The 19,158-nt window shown below is 39.3% G+C and overlaps 2 long non-coding RNA genes across 4 annotated transcripts in view; one reads left to right on the top strand and one right to left on the bottom strand.

Annotated features, from left to right (window-relative positions):
* The window catches only part of LOC119864478, a 54,900-nt gene extending 51,552 nt beyond the window's left edge, over positions 1-3,348 (bottom strand). For all 3 annotated transcript variants that reach the window (XR_005374181.1, XR_005374182.1, XR_005374183.1), the window contains exon 1: positions 3,142-3,348. This is a non-coding gene — a long non-coding RNA (uncharacterized LOC119864478). The remainder of the gene's footprint in view (positions 1-3,141) is intronic.
* Positions 3,349-3,430: 82 nt separating this feature from the next.
* LOC119864479 lies at positions 3,431-8,752 on the top strand. Its single transcript, XR_005374185.1, has 3 exons — positions 3,431-3,617; positions 8,062-8,169; positions 8,542-8,752. It is a non-coding gene; the product is annotated as an uncharacterized LOC119864479 (long non-coding RNA).
* Positions 8,753-19,158: the final 10,406 nt, after the last annotated feature.

The raw sequence follows: 19,158 nt of genomic DNA on the forward strand, positions 1-19,158 counted from the left end.
AAACTTCCCTAATCACTGATCTCAATCAAACTATGCTACTTGCTTTGAGCCATGAAATATCTATGGATGAAGAACATGCCCCATGAATGTTAGCTGATGAAGATCCTATGCCCCTTCAGACAGGGCCCCAGAATTAAGATATGGGGAGAAGAAGTGACTGAGCCAGAAGCCTTGGAATCCAGCCTGGCTTAGCCAAGCCCAGTCTACATCAGCCAAACCACAGGCCTCCCATAGACTTATGAAAGAGAAATAAATGTTTGCTGCTGAAAGCTACTGAGATTTTTTAGATTGCTGGTTATATAGAAAAACTGAAAAATACACCATCTTGGTCTTCTATTCATCTATCTTTTAAATACGGATGCAAATATTTATCAATAACCTAAAAGGCATTTATTGACTGCCAACCAACTACCCAGTACAAGGAGGGAGAAGATGTGATTCTTATTCAGAGAATTGACAGTCTAGCTTAGTGAAAAAGTGGCTTACAACTAAAAGAATAAATTACAATGTAAGATCATAGAAGATTAAGAGTAATAGTAGTTTGGTGTAGCCTAAGTAGGCTGGAGTTATCAGAGAAGACTATGGTTGGGCCTTGGATAGGTAAGGAGAAACAGAAAAGCCATTTTGAGGAGAGGAAGATGTCCCCTGGAGAAAAGGCTCTAATAGAGTAAAATGCTATAAGCTAACAAAGTATTGATTGCAAAATTCAAACCACCTTTTCTGACCATTATGGGAAAGCTCACATACATTATTACACTGTGGAAGGCCATTTGTGACCATTTGGAGGAGAAAGAATATTCTACTTGTACATTATTCACTCCTGGCACAGAAACAGTCGGGGGCACAATGAGGAACCGCCAGTGGCCAGTTTTCAGTAGCCGTGACAAAGCAAAGGCAGTGAAGCCAGTGGCTGCAGGCAGGACTCCATGTGCATTATTTGCCCAGTGGAACTGACAGAGGCTGAGAAATATTGGAGCAGGAAAAAAAGTGTTTTGTACCAAATTACTTTTTATTCCTCTCTTAATAAAAATTTCCTGGTTTGTCTTCAGTTATCATGACTAAATTCATGATTCATAGTTCATAAATATATGCATAGAGCAATTCTTCTGATGATGTGCTGGGAATTAGGGGAAGTTAAGAAGAGGGAAGAGTGAGTCTGCACAATGACTAATATCCAACCCCAGGGGTCTGCTCCCCTGCAGGACTACAACAGTCCATGGTTATACCAGAATTCAGTGGCATCCATTAAAAAAAAAAAGGTATAATGATTTCAAAGATAGATCCTATAGGGGCTCTTGGGTAGCTCATTTGGGTAAGTACCAACTCTGGGTTTCAGCTCTGATCATGATCTCAGGTTCATGAAATCGGCCCCCGTATCAAGCCCCACACTGGACTCCACACTGAGCTTGGAGTCTGCTTGAGATTCTTTTCTCCTCCCTCCCCCTCTCCCTCCTCTACCCCATTCTTCACATGATCTCTTCTCTAAAATAAATAAATAAAATTTTAGTAACTAAATAAAGATAGATCTTATAAATGTTCTATTCCTACATATTCATTTTACAGGTTGGGAAACTGAGGCCCAAAGAAACGAGATTTGTCAATTCAGTGTGGACCCAGAACAAGAATCTCAGATTCAGGACTGCCTTCCCATTGCTTTCCCATTTGCAGCAAGAGATCCCAGAAAGACATAGACATGTATATTCCTAGAAGTCCAGCCGTGGCAGGGAATCTGAAGTGCCTGCTCCCAGATGTGTCTCTACTAAAGTATTTTGCAGGCAGCTCATCCTGGGGAAGAAGGAGCACAGGACACACAGGAGCCCAATCATGGTCAAAGGGAAGGAGAGTGTTTAAGTATAGGTGGGTCGATACTCCTCAGATTGCCCTCTGGCTTTAGATCAACTTCCCCTGGTCTCCACAACTAGACCAGAATCGTCAGAACCTAGAGAAAGAAGGTGGTAACCAATAAGGTCACAGCTAACATTTTTTGAGCACTTTACATGAATTATCTCACCAAAGCCCATTATACAGATAAGGAAACTCAAACTTAATAATGTTACATAATTTGCTTAGGGTCTTGATAAGCCATATGTGGTGAAGACAGAGTTTGAAGCTCAACTTTTGACCCCAGGATTCTTACTCATAACCTCTTCCATATTGCTCTACCACCGCAGCAATTGCTATGTTGCAGGCTAACACTTATTCATGCAAACTTGGCCATAAACTTCCTCCTCCCCACCACCTCACCCAAGAGAATTCTGTAATTGCCAAATCAACTCTTGTCCCATTCTTTCCTCTCAGAATAAAAGATTATCTTATCTTGTAGGATTTGAGAATGAACAAGCTTTGGTTTGATTGAAGGAGGAATAAAGGAAAGTACCAAGTTTTAGGATGAGCCACAAAATAAGGAGTATTAAAGAAAGGAGGAGGGACAGAGAAGGTAAGGGCAGATGGGTCTAGTAATAACAGTGAGTGATGAAGGAGAAGCCCCAGGCAGTATGAAATGCAAGAGAACTAAAGAGTGAGTATAAGAAGTGCTGCAGGGGATTAATGTTCTTCCATAGATAAAAGTGAAAAATGAAGTCCTTTCATATTATGGTATGGTTATTAAAGTGTACTTTGGTAAATGTGACACTATTCTAGACCTAAGTAACTCTTTGAATATGCCACAAATTTGAAACCAAAGTGCACAATTTCAATAGGGTTCACAGGAACACAAAGCATCATCATGCTGACACCTAGGGTGGGGGATAACTTTCGAGGAACACAACAGGCCTCATAGCAAAGGCCATCAATGCTGTAAAGGATAGAAGGGTCCACAGGGGACCCATCTGCAAGTTATAAACCTGCAAGTCCAACATCTAGAGCAAAAAAAAAAGGAGAAAATGGCAGAAAGTAAAAAGCCATAAAAAACACTACACCAAACACAAAGACAATGCCCTCTGGGTACTTCCCGAACTAGCTGGAAGATTTGAGGAATATATTTGTAGCAGTTCTAACAAAGGCAGAGGCAAAGAAATGCTACTGGTTCTGTCTTCATGATCTTAATGTTTCCCTAGTTTGGGGATACCAGAGAAACCACGGATTTTACCCCCTATCTCCATTGAGAAGTTAGAAAAATAGAAACCAGAAATTGGTCCATACATTTCGATGGTATGCAGCAACTTCAAGGATGTATAGCAAGACAGATCTATCCATTAGAGAAATGGCGATTTCAGTCTGGGCCCTGAAATGGTGAGGGAGGCTCTGAGATGTAGAGTTAGGAGAAGACAGCAAAAACCATGCAGGCTATGAGGCAGCAGCAGGAGGAAAAAGGTCTACAGCGTCTGGGCCTTCAACATTCAGCTTCTCAGTTGCTTAGCAACCCCCTTGCATAGAGATAAGCAGTGAGTCTTTCAGAACTCTGCAGTGAGCTCTTTGTTGTAAGTAACAAAATTGTATCTGACTCCCCAAAGAGTTACTTTGACTTTCAGAGGTGACAATCTCACCACCAGAGGCGGTCAGTCATCATGGTTTTATAGGGTTTGACCACAAGCTGCCCTGGGGGATTCAAAAGGAACAGGAGACTACTCCAATCAATCCCAAAGAGTTCACCACCTAGGCCACACATACTTCTATATGTAAGGTTATTGAAAAGAAATATCTCTACCTCTTTTTTAAAATACATCTACCTCTTAATGTATTTTTAATTAAGTGTTCTAAAAATACACTGGATTATTTTATTCGTTTGTGTCCATATGCATTTTTTTGTCCATTTTAAGGTAAAGAAACTCAACTTATTTGCTCTTTGAAGAAGCACCTATTAGAAATGAAAAAGTATCGTCAGCTAGCATCCTGAGATTAGAGTGTAACAAATATTGTATGACCCAATCAGGCTATTATCCCCCTAGGTTACTGCTATGCAAAGATGTTCATTATTAATAAAAAAATGTAATTAATTTAAGTATAAAGTACACAGCATTTGGAAGCAAAATAGCTGACACATCAGCCCCAACATTCCAAGACAAGGAGTTAAGGTAACTTGTAATAGGTTCAACCAAACTCTCCAACCAAGCTCTAGTGACAAGGAGGATTAACAAGGCTCTAGGAATAAAATTACTTTTAGATACAGGGAAGTCTAGAACGGATTCAAGGGATAGGGTCTCTATGGTGAGTTGGTTTCAGAACAGAACAAATAGATGTTACTATAAGAATCCCTAGTACCAAAAAAAAAAAAAAAGAATCCCTAGTACCATGTCTTTGCCTTGGGAATATAACACTAAGGAGTACCACTGATTAGTGCTGGCACCTCTGGAATGATATCATCCAATCTCCACAGCTGCTGAGGCCCTCAGCCGTACACGTGTGGGCAGCAGAAAGTGATGGGCTTCAATTTAGGGTAAGAGGTATATGGGACTGACACTTGGGACAGTGTTTGCTCAAACCATCCCAGAGTTCTAGAAGAAAATCAAGGGAAGGATTCCATCCCAAACTAGAAACCTCAATAACTAATCTGACCTGGTGAATTTTGACTGGTTTTAATATAACCTAAAGAGTAGGGAGGGATATCACCAAGAGGAAGGAATAGGACACTCGAGCCCCTGTCCCCATAAAGAACAACACTTAGTTCCCATGAACAAATATAGCTCTGGGACATCTCAGGAGTCCAGTTAAGAAGCCATAAAAACTGTCATTTGCAATGACATGGAGGGAGCCTGAATGTATTATGCTAAGCAAAGTAAGTCAGTCAGAGAAAGACAAATATCAAATGATTTCACTCATGTGGAATTTAAGAAATTAAACATGAACCTAGGCGAATAAAAAGTGAGGGAGGCAAACAATTAAAAGACTCTCACCCATAGAGAGCAAACAGGGCTGCTGGAAGAGAGGTAGGCAGGGAGATAGATTAAATGGGTGATGGGGATTAAGGAGGGCACTTGTGATGAGCACTAGGTGCTCTATGTAATTGATAAACCACTAAATTCTATTCCTGAAACTAATAATACTCTATATGTTAACTAACTGGAATTTAAATAAAAACTTGGGAAAAAAAAAAAAAGCAACTTCAGCAACACAATGGAGAGAAAAAAAAAAAAAAACCTGAGAATAACTGGACAAAAGGAAGAAAGAAGACTTTTGTTTTGCTTTTGCTTTTTGTTTTGCCTGAATCATCTATCCTTCAGGTTAGCACTGCTCTGAGCACCAGAGAGCAGGAAAAAGAGAGCATGATGAGTGACCAGTTTCTTCAGTCTTTTAGGGCATTGCATATGGGACATACTTCAGTTCCACACCACACAGAGACTAGTATAGCAGAGACATCTGGAGAGAGGTAGGAACAAGGAAGGAGGGCAAAGACTACCAGTATCAGCCACATGGTGAGATCTAGTGTGTTCTCAGTTGTCTGCTTTGCGGATGACATCAGCTTTCACCACTGAGAAAAACAGGAGCCAGCACAGTTGCCTTGGACTAAAGGCAAAAGCTTTCTCTGCTGAAGCACCCTCTCCAACCCCATCTCTTTTCCCCTGATAGAGCCGCGTCAGCCACAAGGATACAGTACAGTCACCCTACCTAGAAGCCAGCCTGTTTCTCTGGCTACATGTTTACATAATGCCAGACCAGGCCCTGGCCACCAATCTCCATCATAATAGACATTGAAGAAGATACAAATAAATGGAAAGATATACCATATTTATAGATGGAAAGAATATTGTTTAAATGTTCATTTTACCTAAAGTGATCTACAGAATCAATGTAATCCCTACTAAAATTCCAATGGCATTTTTCAAAATATATAAAAAACAATTCCAAAATTCATATGAAACCACAAAAGACACCAAACAGCTAAAACAACCTGGAGCCTAAAGAACAAAGGGAGAGACCTCATACTTCCAGATTTCAAATTATATTACAAAACTATAGTATGGTATTGATCTAACAGATCCATAGACCAATGGAACAGAATGGAGAGCCCAGAAATAAACTCATGCACATATAGTCAATTAATTTATGACAAAAGAGACAAGAATATACAATGGGAAAAAGATATTATCTTCCGTAAATGGTGATGGGAAAATTGGATATCTACATGCGAAAGAATGAAATCAGATCCCTATCTTATAAAATACCCCAAATCAACTCAAAATGGATTAAATAAAGACTTCAACATAAGACCTGAAACCACAAAACTTCTAGAAGAAAACATAGGAGAAAAGTTCTTTGACATTGGTCTTCACAGTGGTTTTTTGGCTATAACACCAAAGTCAAAGAAATAAAATATAACTCAAGAAGCAAAACTATAGCTCAGTAGCAAACAAACAAAACAAACAATTAAAATAGGAAAAGGACCTGTGTGGAAATTTTTTCAAAGAAGACATACAAATGGCCAGCAGGTATATGAAAATATGTTCAATATCACTTAACACCAGGATAAAGCAAAACCACAATGAGATAACACTTCATACCTGTTATGATAGCTATTACCAAAGAGCCAAAAGATAAATATTGATAAGGATGTGGAGAAATCAGTCCCTTGTGCACTGCTGGTGGGAATGTAAATTAGTATAGCCATTAAGGAAAACAATATGGAAGTTCCTCAAAAAATTAAAATAGACTGAGATGCATGGGTAGCTCAGTGGTTGAAAATCTGCTTTCAGCTCAGGGCATGATCCCGGGGTCCTGGGATGGAGGGAGCCTGTTTCTCCCTCTGCCTATGTCTTTGCCTCTCTATCTGTATCTCTCATGAATAAATAAATAAAATCTTTTTTAAAAATTAAAGTAGGGGATCCCTGGGTGGCGCAGCGGTTTGGCACCTGCCTTTGGCCCAGGGCGCGATCCTGGAGACCCGGGATCGAATCCCACGTTGGGCTCCGGGTGCATGGAGCCTGCTTCTCCCTCTGCCTATGTCTCTGCCTCTCTCTCTCTCTCTCTCTGTGACTATCATAAATAAATAAAAATTTAAAAAAAAATTTAAGGTAGACCTACCACATGATCCAACAATTTCACTTCTTAGTATATATATATATATATATGCAAAGGGAATAAAAATCACTATCTCAAAGGGATATCTGCACTCTCATATTGATTGCATCATTATTCACAGTAGCTAAGATGTGGAAACAACTTAACATATACATATACACACATATAACTATATATATATAGAGAGAAATATATAAATTTTATATATAAAAATATTAAAAATATTTTAAAATCTTGTTATTTATGACAACATAGGTAAACCCGGAAGGTAAGTGTTAAGTGAAATAAGCTAGACACAGAAAGAGAAATACTACATGATGTTACTTATATGTGGAATGTAAATAAGATTAAAGTCACAGTAACAGAGAGTAGATGGTGGTTACCAGAGGCCTGAGAATGGGAGGAAAAGGGAGATATTGACCAAAGGGCACAAACTTTTAATTATTAGATGAGAAAATTCTGCAAACCTAGCATACAGCATAGTGACTATGGTTAATAATAATGTATACCTGAAATTTGCTAAAAGTAAATCCCAAGGATCCTCAAGCACACACACAAAATGATACCTATAAGAGGTGACGATATGTTAAGTTTAATTGTGGTAATCATTTCACAGTTATACCTATATCAAAACATCACGTGGTATACCTTAAATATATGTAATTTTTGTTTGCCAAAAATACATATTTTTTAAAAATTTTTATTTATTTATGATAGTCACAGAGAGAGAGAGAGAGAGAGAGAGAGAGAGGCAGAGACATAGGCAGAGGGAGAAGCAGGCTCCTTGCACCGGGAGCCCGACGTGGGATTCGATCCCGGGTCTCCAGGATTGCGCCCTGGGCCAAAGGCAGGCGCCAAACCCCTGCGCCACCCAGGGATCCCCCAAAAATACATATTAAAGCACATTAAGAGGGGGAGGGTCATGTACCCAGAGTGCGAGAGACAATACATGTCCCTACCTAGAGCATGATGCAGCCCAGTCCCCTTTCCCACATCCACCTACCTAGGGCCATTGTATCTGTATACTGTCCCATTTGGATATTCTGAGATGATATTGAACACATTTGTTTCTTGAGCAATTGTATGTACTTTGTTTTTAATTAAAAGCATGCCTGGAAAACATCAGTTAGTATCAAAGAAGATCCTAGGTGAAGAATCAATGAAAGGCACTCACCATTTATAGCCAAATGGTGTTAACCATGAACATTGTGAAAGGTAAATACTATTTTTAGAGATACATACTGAAAGATTTATGAGTTAAATGTTAAGATGAGAATCACAGTATGATATGGAGAAAGCAAAACGAGTCGGACAAAACTTTGACTATTAATTGAATCTCAGTGTGATAAGAACATAAGGATTATACTCTTCTTTTGCAAGCATTTAAAAATTTATACAAAAAATTTTTTTTATAAAACAACGTGGGTGGGGAAAAAAGAAAAAACAATAGGATTTTCAGTAGTTTCTACATGCTTACCCTCGTGAAAGCGATCGGACAATATGGGAGTTGTTATAGATGGCTAAAATTCTATATTGTCACATATATCATACCTAATTATTTAACATATTAAATTTATTTTATTTCAGATGCTGAGGGGTGAGCTGGCCATACTACTCGCTCATGTCATATTATCAGTAGTTTATGGAAGTTTTCTCACTTGTTTTATTTATGCTTATCCCCTCCCATTTCTCTCCCCCATTCTACATGAGTAATCATTCTCATTTGTTAATGTATACATCTTTGTATGTGTTCTTGCAAAATATGCATTTTACATGTATGCATATCTTGTAAATAAACTCAGTCCTAAAAATACCAAACTTGATTATTTTGGATTAGATTATTATTCTTAAAATTATCAATTACTGAAAAAGGTATGTTCCATTTCTATGGATGAAATTATTAAAACGGGAAAACTATATAAGATATATAGCAATTTGGCATAAAAATATATGTCAGTGTCTGAAGTATTATTATAATGTGTTTTTCTTATTAATACTGGTAAAATATCTATTTGGTACTATTTACTTCCAAAGTCTATTAAAAATATACAAAATATGAGATGTTTTTATGAAACTCAGGTCAAATATTTTCCTTACCTCCAAGAAAAACTAAACTAAACTGATAAATGTATGCAATAAAAGTTTTTGTTTCTGCAGTTACCTCTGCTTTGCACGTGGGCAAGTATCAACTGACAACCTGCACATTTGTTGATTGGCCCATAAATTATTAGTTCAGCTGCCAATTACACAATAAACTCTACTTGTGTGGGCACTAACAGCCTGCATGCAATCTCTAATTCCATGTGAAAGGTGACATATATGCAGCAGATGTTCAATGAACATGGGGAGTCAGAGAGCATTATGAGGTAACACAGCCAAGATTGAAGAATATACTAAATCTGGGCCATCACTGAGCGAATATGACAAAAACTTGGTATGCAACAATTCCTATAAATAAAGAGGATGGAGAATAGAATTTATAATACCTGCAGGTTAATGTCTTGGGGGACTTAACTGAACATTTTCAGTAAATTTGTTACTTCCTAAATAAATCATTTTTTACCATGTAAACTCTATCTAGAAATCTTTACTAAGAATTTTAGCATATGACTAATGTATATGACTTGATTTTTGTCTAACTCAGTGAAATTTGTTTCTCTTCCTTTAATTCTTATGAGAAAATTGATTTTATTTTAAGTGTTTTTTAATTACCTGCTTCCTTTCAAAAACCTAAGCATCTTTTAAATTAGGAGACAGGTGCATTATGCAAACTATTGGCATGCAGGCCATCCCCAATTTACAAATCAAGCAAGTTCTCAAAGTTTCTTACTAAGTCAGGTGTTGAGCATTCAGAGCATATTTTTTCCCATGAATATTTGTTACACAAGGTGGTTGGTTGTCTAGATCCAATAAAAATCTTTCTACCCAATTAACACTTATGAAATTGTTTTCCTAGAACAGTTGTTCTCAAAGTGTAGTCCAGTGTAGTCCTATAGACCCTAGGAAACACTAATGAGACACTTCCAAGGGGTTTTCAAGGTCAAAACTATTTTCACAATCACACTAAGACATTTTTGACATTTTCACTGTGTCAACATTTGCTCTGATGGTCCCAAATAAACTACCAATAGTTTAGCCCAAACCAGGGCAATGGCAATGAACTTGTAGTTTTATATCCTTCCCTACCATTCACACATGTTAAAACAAAAACACAGGCTTCATTTGTTCACGAGGAAGCTGTAAACATTATTCATTTTATTAAGTCACAACTCTGAGAGCACATCTTTTTAATATTCTATGTAACGAAATGGGAAGTATGCATTAAGCACTTTTGCTACACACCAAAGTACAACAGTTGTCTCCATGAAAAAAAAAAAGCAAAAACAACAACAAGAACAACAAAATACATGTGTAATTGCTCAAATTACAAGTGAACTAGCCACTGTTTTCAAGGAGAAAAGAACAACTGGCATATGTGATTATTCAGACCTGGGTATCCAGCAGATATTTTCTCAAAACTGAATGAAGTTACACTTCCAGCAAAATAATTAATGTATTTGGTGCTGATGATTAAATTTAGTTTTCAAATAAAAATTAGAATTTGGAAAACTTGTATCCATCTCTATGAGCTTAACAGCTTCCCAACATTTACAGATCGATAGTTTCAGATACTACATTGCAACTAATCTTTGAGAAATTACCAGTGGTTGACTTTTGATATAATATCAAAGAACATCCACAACAATCTAAAAAACCTGTGAAAACACTTCTTTTCCAACTACATATCTGTGTGAGGCCAGATTTTCTGCATTTGATTCAATCAAATCAACCTACTTCACTAGATTGAACGCAGAAACAGATGTAAGAATACAGCTGTCTTCTATAAAGCCAAATATTAAAGATTTTCATTAAAGTAAAATAATGCCATTCCTTGCAGTATATTTTTTGTTTTATAGTTATTTTATATTTAAAATTTTTATTTTAAAAATAGCACGCCCTAACTCATTATTTTAATAAATTAATAAATATGTCATTTTTCCATTTTGGTTTCTAACAGTAAATTTTGTGCAGCCTACATAAAACAAAAACTCTTCAATTTCCTTAATAACTTTTAAAAGTGTAATGATTCCTGAAAATGAAACTTTTCTGAACTGCTATCCCAGAGAAACAATATTAAGCATCATCTGGGAATAAAAAAAAGCTTCTCCTACTCTGTACCAGAAATGTTTACCCTCCCATCCAACACACCTATTCTAGGAACCTTTTTCATCAATCCTAAGCAAATTCAACTCACTGGGGGGGGGGGGGGGGTGCAGCATAGGGGCATAAATGGGGATGGTTTCTACAGAAGGAAGAGCTTCCCAAAAGTGCTTGTATAAATAAATTAAAGGCTAGTGCTACAATAGGGACATCAAATTTCCCTGGATCATCAAAGAGATCCAGGAATCAACATCAGGGCTTAACTTCTGGACAACTTCTCCCAAATATTCTGAATGGGAAAGATTTTCCCTTTTCTTTTTTTTTTTTTTTTATTTTTATTTTTATTTTTTATTTTTTTTTATTGGTGTTCAATTTACTAACATACAGAATAACACCCAGTGCCCGTCACCCATTCACTCCCACCCCCCGCCCTCCTCCCCTTCTACCACCCCTAGTTCGTTTCCCAGAGTTAGCAGTCTTTACGTTCTGTCTCCCTTTCTGATATTTCCCACACATTTCTTCTCCCTTCCCTTATTTTCCCTTTCACTATTATTTATATTCCCCAAATGAATGAGAACATATAATGTTTGTCCTTCTCCGACTGACTTACTTCACTCAGCATAATACCCTCCAGTTCCATCCACGTTGAAGCAAATGGTGGGCATTTGTCGTTTCTAATAGCTGAGTAATATTCCATTGTATACATAAACCACATCTTCTTTATCCATTCATCTTTCGTTGGACACCGAGGCTCCTTCCACAGTTTGGCTATCGTGGCCATTGCTGCTAGAAACATCGGGGTGCAGGTGTCCCGGCGTTTCATTGCATTTGTATCTTTGGGGTAAATCCCCAACAGTGCAATTGCTGGGTCGTAGGGCAGGTCTATTTTGAACTCTTTGAGGAACCTCCACACAGTTTTCCAGAGTGGCTGCACCAGTTCACATTCCCACCAACAGTGTAGGAGGGTTCCCTTTTCTCCGCATCCTCTCCAACATTTGTTGTTTCCTGCCTTGTTAATTTTCCCCATTCTCACTGGTGTGAGGTGGTATCTCATTGTAGTTTTGATTTGTATTTCCCTGATGGCAAGTGATGCAGAGCATTTTCTCATATGCATGTTGGCCATGTCTATGTCTTCCTCTGTGAGATTTCTGTTCATGTCTTTTGCCCATTTCATGATTGGATTGTTTGTTTCTTTGGTGTTGAGTTTAAGAAGTTCTTTATAGATCTTGGAAACTAGCCCTTTATCTGATATGTCATTTGCAAATATCTTCTCCCATTCTGTAGGTTGTCTTTGAGTTTTGTTGACTGTATCCTTTGCTGTGCAAAAGCTTCTTATCTTGATGAAGTCCCAATAGTTCATTTTTGCTTTTGTTTCTTTTGCCTTCGTGGATGTATCTTGCAAGAAGTTACTATGGCCGAGTTCAAAAAGGGTGTTGCCTGTGTTCTTCTCTAGGATTTTGATGGAATCTTGTCTCACATTTAGATCTTTCATCCATTTTGAGTTTATCTTTGTGTATGGTGAAAGAGAGTGGTCTAGTTTCATTCTTCTGCATGTGGATGTCCAATTTTCCCAGCACCATTTATTGAAGAGACTGTCTTTCTTCCAATGGATAGTCTTTCCTCCTTTATCGAATATTAGTTGCCCATAAAGTTCAGGGTCCACTTCTGGATTCTCTATTCTGTTCCACTGATCTATGTGTCTGTTTTTGTGCCAGTACCACACTGTCTTGATGACCATGGCTTTGTAGTACAACCTGAAATCTGGCATTGTGATGCCCCCAGATATGGTTTTCTTTTTTAAAATTCCCCTGGCTATTCGGGGTCTTTTCTGATTCCACACAAATCTTAAAATAATTTGTTCTAACTCTCTGAAGAAAGTCCATGGTATTTTGATAGGGATTGCATTAAACGTGTATATTGCCCTGGGTAACATTGACATTTTCACAATATTAATTCTGCCAATCCATGAGCATGGAATATTTTTCCATCTCTTTGTGTCTTCCTCAATTTCTTTCAGAAGTGTTCTTTTTCATTTATAGGTAGGTGTATTCCTAACACCCAATAGTGCCAGCACAGAGAAGCAACCTGACATAGATGTGTTAGATGACAGAGGGATGGATGGATAGACTGATGGGTAAATGGGTGGGTTGGTAGGTGTATGAATGGTTGGTTGGGTGGATAGATAGATGGGCAGATAAATAAATGGATGGAAATCCTCCTTAGAAGAAATAGAAGCCAAGAAATAGAGAAAGTTTCAGCAACTTGAGAACAATCACAATACCTAGCATCACTAGTATGATCGATTTAATATTTACACATTAAAAAGGCAATTAAACTTACAAAGAAGTGTTTAAATACTAGACTAAATATAAGAATATGCTTATATACATAGACTATTTTTAATGATTATCAATAAACACAGTACTTAAATGCTGGGGACCAGGGAGAAAAGAAATGAATGAAACAAACTGGAATAAATCAGAGATTTCCCGGGAGTATTGAGATTTTGAGCTAGGTATCGACCCTAGAGGTGAGTTAGCAGTGAGGAACTGATACAGCACTCCAAACTCATGATTCTAGCTGTCTTGAATAGGGCGATCATAAAGAGAAGTAGGAGGTTTAAGACCACAAAGAAAGAATCTTACTTATATTGCCTCCAAAGAAAACTAAGTTCCCAGTATGGCTTTCCTGTTAGTCCACTTTCAAAGATATCCATAATTATAAAACGCTAGATTCATCTGCTCCTTTATTTTCTTCAATGTCCAACATAGGAATGGTGATATAGCCTACTGAGAAAAGCAGGTGTTTTTAGAGAACATTTGGTTTTTCATAGCATTTCATCCATGAGCATATCTGATCTGGGGGAGTTCAGTTTGAGTCAAATTGGTATGCATGTACTGAACACCTGCTGTATATTAGGAGCCACTCTCAACACTAGAAATACAAGTAATGGTCCCTGCCTTCAAGGAGCTTATAGAGGGCTCAAACATGTACATGAATGACAACACCATATGCCAAGGCATCCTTTCAGGACAGCAGTCCCCCAAAATTTAGCTTCCTATTTATTCTTTATAAATTAATATTCAGCTTTCTTTATCCCTGTTTGATAATCTGAAAAGTCTATTAAAGTCTATTAAAAGTCTATCACAAATCATCTTAATCTAAGACATCCATTTATTGGACAAGAGGCTACTCCAGTACAATGTCATACTGAGGAACTGAGAGCCAATGAGCCTTGAGCATGTCAAGCTTGGAGTGGTTGCTAGAATCAGCAAAACAGGGAGAGAGGGAGGGAGAGAGGGAGGGAGGGCAGAAGGGAGAGAGAGAGAGAGAGAGAGAAGAGCACCTGCACTAGTTCATCACTTTGTCAATGCCCCGGATGTAGGATAAACTGCTTTCCTTCCCCATCCAGCAAACGTGTAAAACAACAGCTCTGCTTACCTCTGAGAGACACCATCTTCTTTGGTTAAGATAGTTCTGGACTGCTAGACCTCCCTGCCTCCTAACCCAGCAAGGGATCTGAGGAGACCTGAAGATTAATCATCCAAACCCAGAGCACCTGACAAAGTCATAACCTTGGCCAGCCAAGTTCTGAGAATCGTGGAGCTCAGCGAGTTTGTCAAGCATGTCTGCTCTGTGTATGAGCTAAAGAAGCAGCGACCATCAAACAAGAAACAGAAACTGAGGAGGGCGTCTAGCCGGGGAAGCAACTTTGATACTGGCAAAAACAGAGATGCTGCTTGTGGCCAGTGAAAGCAGCTGATAGGATTCAGATAGACTCCAGGAGACAAAAGTCAGTCAAGCAAGCACAATTATTTGTTAAATCACAGGGGTTTGCCAAGACAGCCTGATCCAGCAGTGAACAAACAGACACTGACACGGCCCTCGTGGACTTCAAATGCCAAAAAGTCCAACATAGAAAGTGTAACTACAAGTGCAGGGAAATATGGGGATTGTGATAACCACGAAAACCATGGTTTTCACCTAGTTTGGAGGATTAAGGGAGACTCCTCTGAGGAAGTGATATTTAGGCAAAACCTAGGTCAAATAGACATTCATTAAGTCATGAAGAACCCTCACAACGTGACCTTGAAAGAGCCTAGTCCCAGACACCTGTCTGAAAGCACAGGCCATAAAGTGGAGCTCCAGTAAGGAAAAGAATCTGCTTAACCATTGCCCTGCTGACAATCTTCATCATAACTGAACTTCTAGACACTTGCCAGAGGTAGATGTCAGCCTAGCAAGTCTGAGGTCTGGGGAGCTTTCTTTTTTTTTTTTTTTTAAGATTTTATTTATTTATTCATGAGAGACACAGAGAGAAAGGCAGAGACACAGGCAGAGGGAGAAGCAGGCTCCATGCAGGGAGCCCAACATGGGACTCGATCCCAGGTCTCCAGGATCAGGCCCTGGACTGAAGGCGGCGCTAAACTGCTGAGCCACCAGGGCTGCCCTGGGGAGCTTTCAAGAGAGACCTGGAGGACTTTCATCAGAGAGGCAGGCCCACAGACCCACAAGCCACCAGCCCCAGAAGTGTCGGAATGGATGTGGGTAATCCCACAGGGATTCCGAGCCTGCACATGGGGAAGTAGGGAAGGGAGCGTCTGCTTGAGCTGTAAAGCACCCCCCAAAACAAGAACAGTCTCCCCACAAAACAAGAAGCAGATCAACTCAATAGAGATGTATATGAGGGAAAAAATGCACCTTATGAGAAACTGTGATGATAGGTTTTCTCTTGTTCTTATTTTTCTTAACATAAATAACCTGAGAGTTGGCCACATACACACACACACAGTATCATATTAATTAACATCTAACCTATAGTCAAAACTGATATAAATAAAAAATATAGACTTCAAAGCAATTACAAGTAAAATTCTGCTACTTCATTTCCTGCTCTCCTATTTCATTCTAAAAAAATGTATATCCTGGACTTCTTTTTTTTTTATTTTTTTTTTCATTTATTTATGATAGTCACACAGAGAGAGAGAGAGAGGCAGAGACATAGGCAGAGGGAGAAGAAGCAGGCTCCATGCACCGAGAGCCTGACGTGGGATTCGATCCCGGGTCTCCAGGATCGCGCCCTGGGCCAAAGGCAGGTGCTAAACCGCTGCGCCACCCAGGGATCCCTATCCTGGACTTCTAATGCACAGTATAGCAAACAGAGACAGAAATATTGTTTAACTATCACCAAACTTGCTAAGGGACTAGATCTTAATTATTCCCACCACAAAAAAGAAATTCTAATTGTGTGATTTGATCAAGGTACTGACAATGGCAATCCTACCACAATATGTAAATGTATCGAATCTTAATCTCACCAAATCTTACACAATGTTATGTGTCAAATGTATTTCAAATAAACAAACAAAAGTGTATGTGAGTTTGGGGTAAAGAAAGGTGGTGGCCAGGGAGAGGAGACCTGGTTCCCCCTGTGAGATGCCCCTCCTCTGTCCCTGAAGAGCCAGCCTCCATCCCTCGCTATCCAATGCCCTGGAGGCTGACTTTTGATGGACTAACCCAAAGGCCTCTCTTGCCTTCCAGCTTCCTATCCTGTCCACAGGCATTGACAGGATGCTGGGAGCCAGGAAGGTGAGTTCCTGGTGTTCACCCTAGGACCCCTAGGATGTGGCCATAGCACCTGCAGGGCAGCTGTCATCTGGTGCCTGTCCCACCCTGTGACTGGTGCCTCCCTCCCCTTCAGCCCTGGGCTAGTGTCAGCTCCCCACTGTGCTAGCTCAGCATTTTTCACTACCCGTTGCTGGTATCTCTGAGAACTGCCTGCACTTCAGCCACACAATCTTTAAGCTCTCCTTGGTTCCTTTGTTTAATCTTGTCAGAATCCTGACCAGGACACCAGAGGACTATACCACATGTCACAAGATTCTTATTTTTTTATTTTTTTAAGTTTTTCAAAAAAGATTTTATTTATTTATTTATTTATTTATTTATTTATTTATTTATTTGAGAGAGAGAAGAGGGAGAGAGCACAAACAGGGGGAGGGGCAGACCGAGAGGGAGAAACAGACTCCCACTAAGCAGGGAGCCCAAAACAGAGCTTGATTCCAGGTCCTGAGCAAAAGGCAGATGCCTAACCGACTGAGCCACCCAGGCACCCTTAACAAGATTCTTGATAGCAAGAGGTGGGCACTGAGGTCAAAGAAGGCCAAGAGAGGAGCAAGGGTATAAATGACAGTAAAAGCAGTTGCCTTTCCACCTCCTGGAGCTGCAGAGACTGCCCAGGGAGCAGAGTCTAGGGTCTCTGGCTAAGGAACGAAAGAACTGATTCTTTAGAGGGAAAAGAAGTCTGGAGGGGCAGGACCAGCAATAAAGCTACCATTCATGAAGAACATCCACCTGCAGCACTATGTGTAGCATTCTATCTGATTTATGTCACATGGTTCCATAAAAGCCAGATTTTCCAGATAAGGAAAAGACTCATGAAAAACCTAGATGTAATGCAGGTCTCTCTGCCCCAAGAACCCAAGGCCTTAATCACACACTCTCCTGACATGATTGCACCCACAGCTGAGACGCTGAGAAGCTTTGTCTAGTGATGGCCCCAGAATGAAAAGAAATGGGGCCCGATGCCCTATAAACATGTGCCAGCCCGAGGAACCTGCAGCTGGGTTTTAACATTAATCTTATTCAAGTACTTCAGTGTATGGATACTTGGCTTGTCCTCACTGTTTTCTTATACTTTCTTTATTTTCCATCTGTCTTTTTTTCCTGTAACCTTCTTGTTCCCTAAACAACAGCCATGAACACAAAAACCACAACAATGAAAACTTGTTGAAGTTTTCAACAAATTTTGAAATTTGTTTCAGATTTCAAGAACTGCAGGGGAAGAACTGCTTCTACACCTAAGTCAAGGATTCTGGGAACCTGGAGAAATTCCAGAGACCCATGATGGCAGCAAGAGTGGGAGGTACCTGAGGGAACCCGGTACACGTTTCAAACTAGAAAACACAAATGGGAGAAGAACACTGCAATTTTTCCTGCCTTTATTTTAGCAAGATTAACCAAAGAATGTGCAGGGCCCAGCGAAAAATAACACAGGGCCTCTTGTTCAAAAATCACTAAGCATGTCAAGATGGCAATAGCAGAGCATTAAACTGCATGTGAGACCCTCTAGAGCATGAGATTCCTTGGGACCACAAGGTCCCAGGACTGTAAAACTGGCCCAATTTCCTATCTTCCCTGAAAAAGAGAAATCAAGTTCTGTTGATCAAACACACACACACACACACACACACACACACACACACAAATTGGCATATAAGACTGTGCAGAAACCATGACTGGCAGGCCAAAAAAAATCCTATGGAATATAATAATGCTACTGTGTGGGGACCTGGGTGGCTCAGTGGTGGAGCATTTGTCTTTGGCTCAGGGAGTGATCCTGGAGTCCTGGAACCAAGTCCCACATCAGGCTCCTGGCATGGAGCCTGCTTCTCCCTTTGCCTATGTCTCCGCCTCTCTCTATGTTTCTCATGAATAAATACATAAAATATTTTTTAAAATAATGCTATTGTGTTGTGTAAATCGGAAATGACAGCCTATATGCTAATTCGAATGCTCAGGACAATCAACCTTGAATCTCAAGCTCTCTGTCAGAGATCACCCACCAGTGCCTTTGCTGGAAACGGTTCTTTTCACTCATTAATCTCAGAGCCGACACAGCTGTTGTTTCCAGGAAACACTGAAGACCCTGATACAGCCACATCCTCAGAAAACAGTCACCGAAATGGACCTCTGTTGTCTAAAAAGTCATTTAACAAAAGAAAACGATGTTAATCAACAATTTCTAGCGCTTAGAACCTGCCTCAAGTTTGTCCAAACGTTGATAAATTGCTATTAATTTTGCACAATAAAGGCCAAGCTATCATTTGTTTCTATCTGCTTATAAAAAATGAGTTTAATCTCTAAATATTAATGAAAAGTGTTCATTTATAACCAAATAACTCTGCGGCTTTCTAGATAGTACCATCACTAACATAAATTTAT

This window comes from Canis lupus, chromosome 19 (assembly GCF_011100685.1).
Source record: "Canis lupus familiaris isolate Mischka breed German Shepherd chromosome 19, alternate assembly UU_Cfam_GSD_1.0, whole genome shotgun sequence".
Lineage (NCBI taxonomy): Eukaryota > Metazoa > Chordata > Mammalia > Carnivora > Canidae > Canis > Canis lupus.